The following is a 5,317-nucleotide window of genomic DNA, read 5'->3' as shown; positions in this document are numbered from 1 at the left end:
AAAATAGAAATTTGGAATTGCAAAAAAAAAAGGTAAAAAATATTTTTTTGCGGGGAGGGGGGTGGGGGTAGGGGCGGGATGAGGTGGAGGGATAGTAGGGTGGGTGGTAACAGAAAAATTGAAATTTGAAAAAAAAAACCCACTTTTTGGAGAGAGGGGGTGGGTGGGTTGGTGAGGGTGGAAGGTTGAGAAGGAGTTTTGGAAAATGTTTTCCCTTCTCTTAGTAAGGAAAACATTTTCCTCCAATTGGAAGAAAATGAGTTTATAAGGAAAATATTTTCCAAAACATTTAAGCCAACCAAACATGGGAAAATTGGAAAACATTTTCCGGAAAATGTTTTCCTTCGTACCAAACACACCCTTTGTCTCTTGGGTAATTTCGGAGTTATGCTTTGAAGGCTTCTTTAATTAATGTCCATTCTAAAGCTTTCCAAGTCTTTTATGTTTGGTTGAAGATCGTTATGTCGATCATGCCTTTACATATAAGCTCTTATTCACAAAACTATTGCTTTCTATTACATACAAAAATTCTTCGCATAAGATGGTTTTTTTCTCTCGTGCAGCAGTAATCAAAATCTGTGAAAAATATATCTATGCTATGTAAAATTTAGTTTAAAAACAAACGAAATAAGCAACTTTGATCTCTTTAATAAGTTCAATTTTGAACCAAACAACTTTTTACGCTAGCACTATTTCTCCTGCTGTAAGTGAGTGGGTAGGTATTCGTGGTTCCTAGTTGTCAAAAATGTACTTTTGTAATACATGAAAAATAAATATTTAGTAACACCTATAGTGGTGACAAAACATAGCTAAAATTGTTGTTTGTCCAAATATCACCTATATAATATGGATCAATCCATTTTCAACCTGCTCATTAATCATCCATCTCATTTGTACCCACATGAAATATGAGCAGGTTAGATCTTTACCCATTTTTCTTCAAATGGGCGAGTTGAGTCAAATTGTAAATGGATTTACTTACAATTAAGGTGAATGTTCTTGTCAATCCAATTTTGTCGACACTTTCATTCAAAATCTTCCAGTATTTCGTTTGTTAGTTTTGGAGGCTTGGCTTTCATTATTCTTCATTTTTGGGCGACTTTAAAAGCGCTGAGTGCAAAAAAGAAAATTGAAAGGTCCCACCGAGATTTGAACTCGGGTTACTGGATTCAGAGTCCAATGTCCTGACCACTAGACCATGGGACCTCTTTGCAAATAGTTTTCCAACAAATGGCTAGTCTATGATTATCAATGCATACGATAAAGAGCGTTTGGAGTGTTTTGCGGCATCTCATTGAACTCAACTCTCATAAGTATATCCTAGATAGTTGTTTACAATCAAGTCTTAATGGCATTAAATGTTTGTCAGCTGCCGGTCAAGCATTCCTGAATGCGAACCGTCGTTTGAAAACTATAAGTACCCCCTTCTTTATTCATTCAAACTTTCCATCCAAATCCTCTACCCTTGTTCCTTAGAAATCTCTATACTTTCTTGCACTTAGATCTTCGTTTTTTGAGATCTTTTGTGAGAACTTTTTCTCGTCTTCATTCCAAACTATCAAACGTACTCCTTTAACTTTCTCTTTTTCCTCTTTTTCCCTCCACTTTAAAAGAAATGGCGAAAACTTCAAAAATTGTTTCCCAAAAAGAAGCTCCTTCTACATCGCGGCCGGCTACCGAAGAGATCGTTCCGCGTACTGCTGTCGAGGAACCAGTAGCGAAACCCCCTTGAACACGTTCATCCTTGGATGCTCGCTAACTGCTGATTTCAAGGTTGAAAAACCTTCCTCCGTACCAGGCGGGTGTGAGAAGGTCTCGAGATACGTATACTCGTTCAAGAGGCTATAACAAGGTACCTATGTAAAATCCCTGTAAAAGTATATATAAAGCAGCAAAATAGCAAGAAGAATGATAGAATATTAACTAAGTGGGGACATGCGAAAGGGGAAAAATATCATAAAAATTGTAAGTACGAAATCACAAAATAACATCTTCTGAATTAAGAAAAAAAATAACCAAGTAAATTGCCAAAACCGGAAATCAAAGAAAGCAATGAAATGAAAATGGCACGACATCATCCTTCGTGCTTTTACTCTCATCCTCACCATGTAATATCATGAATATAATGACATGACATTACCCTTCGTGCTTTTACTCACCGGAACGACATCACCCTTCGTGCTTTTACTATCAAACCTCTCAATATGATAATAAATACAAATAAGGCATGGCAATACCCTTCGTGCTTTTGTCTCTTCCTCACGAAGCAACAATATAAGTTCTAATGATAAAACAAGGCGGGGAATAATTTCACTTCAAATATTGTGCCATGATATCAAACTTCAACTTCCAAAATATTTAAAATCTCTAAAATAAATAATAAATATGAAAAATAATCAAAAGAAGTAATAATCTAACCTAAGCACGGATAACAAAATTAACGAGACAATATAATACAAAGAAACAATTTTCATCCACATTCTTTAACCTGATGACAACGCATAGGTACTCGACACCTCACATACACATTGTCCCCACACATAAAACACGTGGAAAATAGACCGACAAGTTCTAATCCCTCAAGTCAAGGTTAACCACGACACTTACCTCACTCTGCAACCAAATCAATGCTCAACCGCTGCTTTTTCTCTAGAATTAGCCTCCAAACCAATCAAATCTAACCAAATATAGTTCAAATCATTCAAAATAAGCTTTAGAAACTACCCACGAGTGAAAAATATTCAATCTTTAATGATTTTAAAAAAGTCAATAAAAGTCAACCCCAGGCCCGCTTGGTCAAAACTCGAGATTCGGATCAAAATTCGATTACCCATTCACCCCCGAGCCCGGTTATGTGATTAGTTTCGAAATCCGATCTCAATTTGAGGTCTAAATCTCAATTTCTCAAAATCCCCAATTTCTACCTAATTCCCTAATTTCTACCATGAAAAAATATATATTAAAGGTTAAAATCAATGGGTGTTTATGAAAATATAAGGAAACAAGTTAAAATCTACTAACCTATGAAGTTGGAGTGAAAAACCTCTTCAAAATTGCCTCTAGGCCGAGCTCAAACTTGAAAATGGTGATAAATGGGTAGAATCCCGATTTTTGGACTGTTTTAATCACTAGCGTTAGGCCTTCTTCACATTCGCGAAGGACCTGAATCGTGAAGCACAGAGGCCCAAATGGCCTTCGCATTTACCAGATACCCTTCACGTTCGTGATGGCCTCTCCCCCTGGCCTTCGCGTTCGCGAGCCTAGGCTCGCGTTCGTGTAGAATATCGGATAGATCCCCTCCCAGAACCCATAACCCTACGCGTTCACAAGTGGACGGTTGCGTTCATGAAGAACGATTTCTGTCCTAGCCCAAATTCCCTTCGCAATCGTAAAGCACATTGCACCATACATGAGCAACAACAAAAACCAACAATTATTTTCAAGTTCAAAGTGGTCCGTAGCCTATCCGAAACTCACCCGAGCCCCTCGAGCTCCAAACCAAACACACACACAAGTGTAATAACATTATACGAACTCTCTAGTAAAATCAAAACACCAAAATAACACCTAGAACTATGAATCAGATATCAAAATGAATGAAATTTTCAAAGAAACTCAAGAACTTCCAAATTCACAACCGAGCGTCCGAATCCTACCAAATTAATTTTGTTTTGCACCAAATTTTGCAGGTAAGTTTTAAATAGTAAAATGAACCTATACCAAGTTTCAGAATAAAAATCTGAACCCGGTAGTCATAAAGTCAACGTACGGTTAGTTGGCGTCCTTATTTCTGAAGTGATTTTTGGCCCGTTCGCTTAGGAATTCTCGAAGGTGCCCATTGTTGAAAAATTGAGCTACTTTGTCTCTTAGCTGTCGACAATATTTGGTCCTATGACCGTGAGTACCATAGTATTTACACACCAAGCTATGATCCTCTAGGCAAGATCGAACTATAGTGGTTTAGGCCACTTGGTCTCTTTGATGCGCCCTATAGCTGACACTATACTTGCATCATCCATGTTGAAATTGTATTTCAATAATCTCAGCGCTTCCCTACCCCCGTGTGACCTGTCAAAACCTCTTTTGCTCATCAGGCCTTGGCTGCTCGGTACTTGATCATTTCTCTTGTCGTTCCTTGTCGGGTGGTGCCCTGATTCATTTCTCCTCCGATCCGCAGCATACGGTTGGTATCGATCTCGAACCGGTCTTGGATCCTGATCGATGATTCTCAAAGACTTGTCATTTGCTCTATTGGGGTAAACAAACCCCAAGTGGGCCCCTAATTGGTCGTCCTCAACTCTGTTCTTCGCCCGATACCTGTTATGGACGTCGGCCCAGGTGGTCGTCAAGTACTCCACCAAGTTTTGCTTCAATTGTTGAGAAGCCACAAAACTTTGGGGGTTGATCCCTTGAGTAAATTCCTGAACGGCCTAATCATCCCCGATCGTGGGTAGGTCCATACGTTCCATCTAGAACCTCGATACGAACTCCCTAAGCATCTCATTGTCCCTTTGCTTGACTTTAAAAAGGTCTGACTTCCTTGTATCGTCCTTGATGGTGCCGGCATGGTCCTTTACAAAAGCATCTGCAAGCATACCAAACAAGTCAATGGAATTCGGAGGCAAGTTGTGATACCATATCATTGCCCCCTTGGACAAGGTTTCCCCAAAGTTTTTCAACAACACTGACTCGATCTCGTCGTCTTCTAGGTCATTTCCCTTGATTGCGAAAGTATATGAGGTTACATGCTCGTGAGGATCTATGGTCCCATTATACTTGAGAATGTCGGGCATTCCAAACCTCTCCAGGATCGGCTTCGGTGCCGCGCTCGGGTGGAAAGGCTTCTGAATAAACTTTTTGGAATACGACCCCTCCAATATTGTGGGTGCTTCGGGGATCTGATCGACCTTGGTGTTATAAGTTTCCAACTTCTTATCATTGGCCTCTATATTTTTCTCACCAGAATCCACCCGCTTTGTCAATGCTTCGAGTATCTTCATCACCTCAAATGTTTCCCCGGGCCCGAATTCATCCGGTTCCATGACAACTTGTTCATCCCTTTGAGTGTTTTGCTCGATCTGCTCGGGCTCGATCCTGTTAGGGATGTGACTTTGGGTCTATAACTACGTATTGCCGCTTACTGAGCGTGCAACATTTTTAAAATCAACCGCAAGCTAACCCCATCACCTTCCCATTCTGGTGCTTCTCGAGCCGATTGCCGGGGTGCCCCGTGAATGCTGTTTTTGGGGTCGGTTAGCAGATTGATGTTGATGGAAACCTGTGAGTTAGCGTACACAGATTTGGGGGTAAATTGAGG

The 5,317-nt window shown here is 40.0% G+C and overlaps 1 non-coding gene across 1 annotated transcript; it reads right to left on the bottom strand.

Moving 5' to 3' along the window:
- Positions 1–1,134: 1,134 nt before the first annotated feature.
- Positions 1,135–1,206, bottom strand: TRNAQ-CUG. Its single transcript has one exon. It is a non-coding gene; the product is annotated as a tRNA-Gln (tRNA).
- Positions 1,207–5,317: the final 4,111 nt, after the last annotated feature.

This window comes from Nicotiana attenuata, unplaced genomic scaffold (genome assembly GCF_001879085.1).
Source record: "Nicotiana attenuata strain UT unplaced genomic scaffold, NIATTr2, whole genome shotgun sequence".
Lineage (NCBI taxonomy): Eukaryota > Viridiplantae > Streptophyta > Magnoliopsida > Solanales > Solanaceae > Nicotiana > Nicotiana attenuata.
The sequence above is the reverse complement of the archived record's forward strand: the minus strand, read 5'-3'. Positions and strand labels throughout refer to the sequence as shown.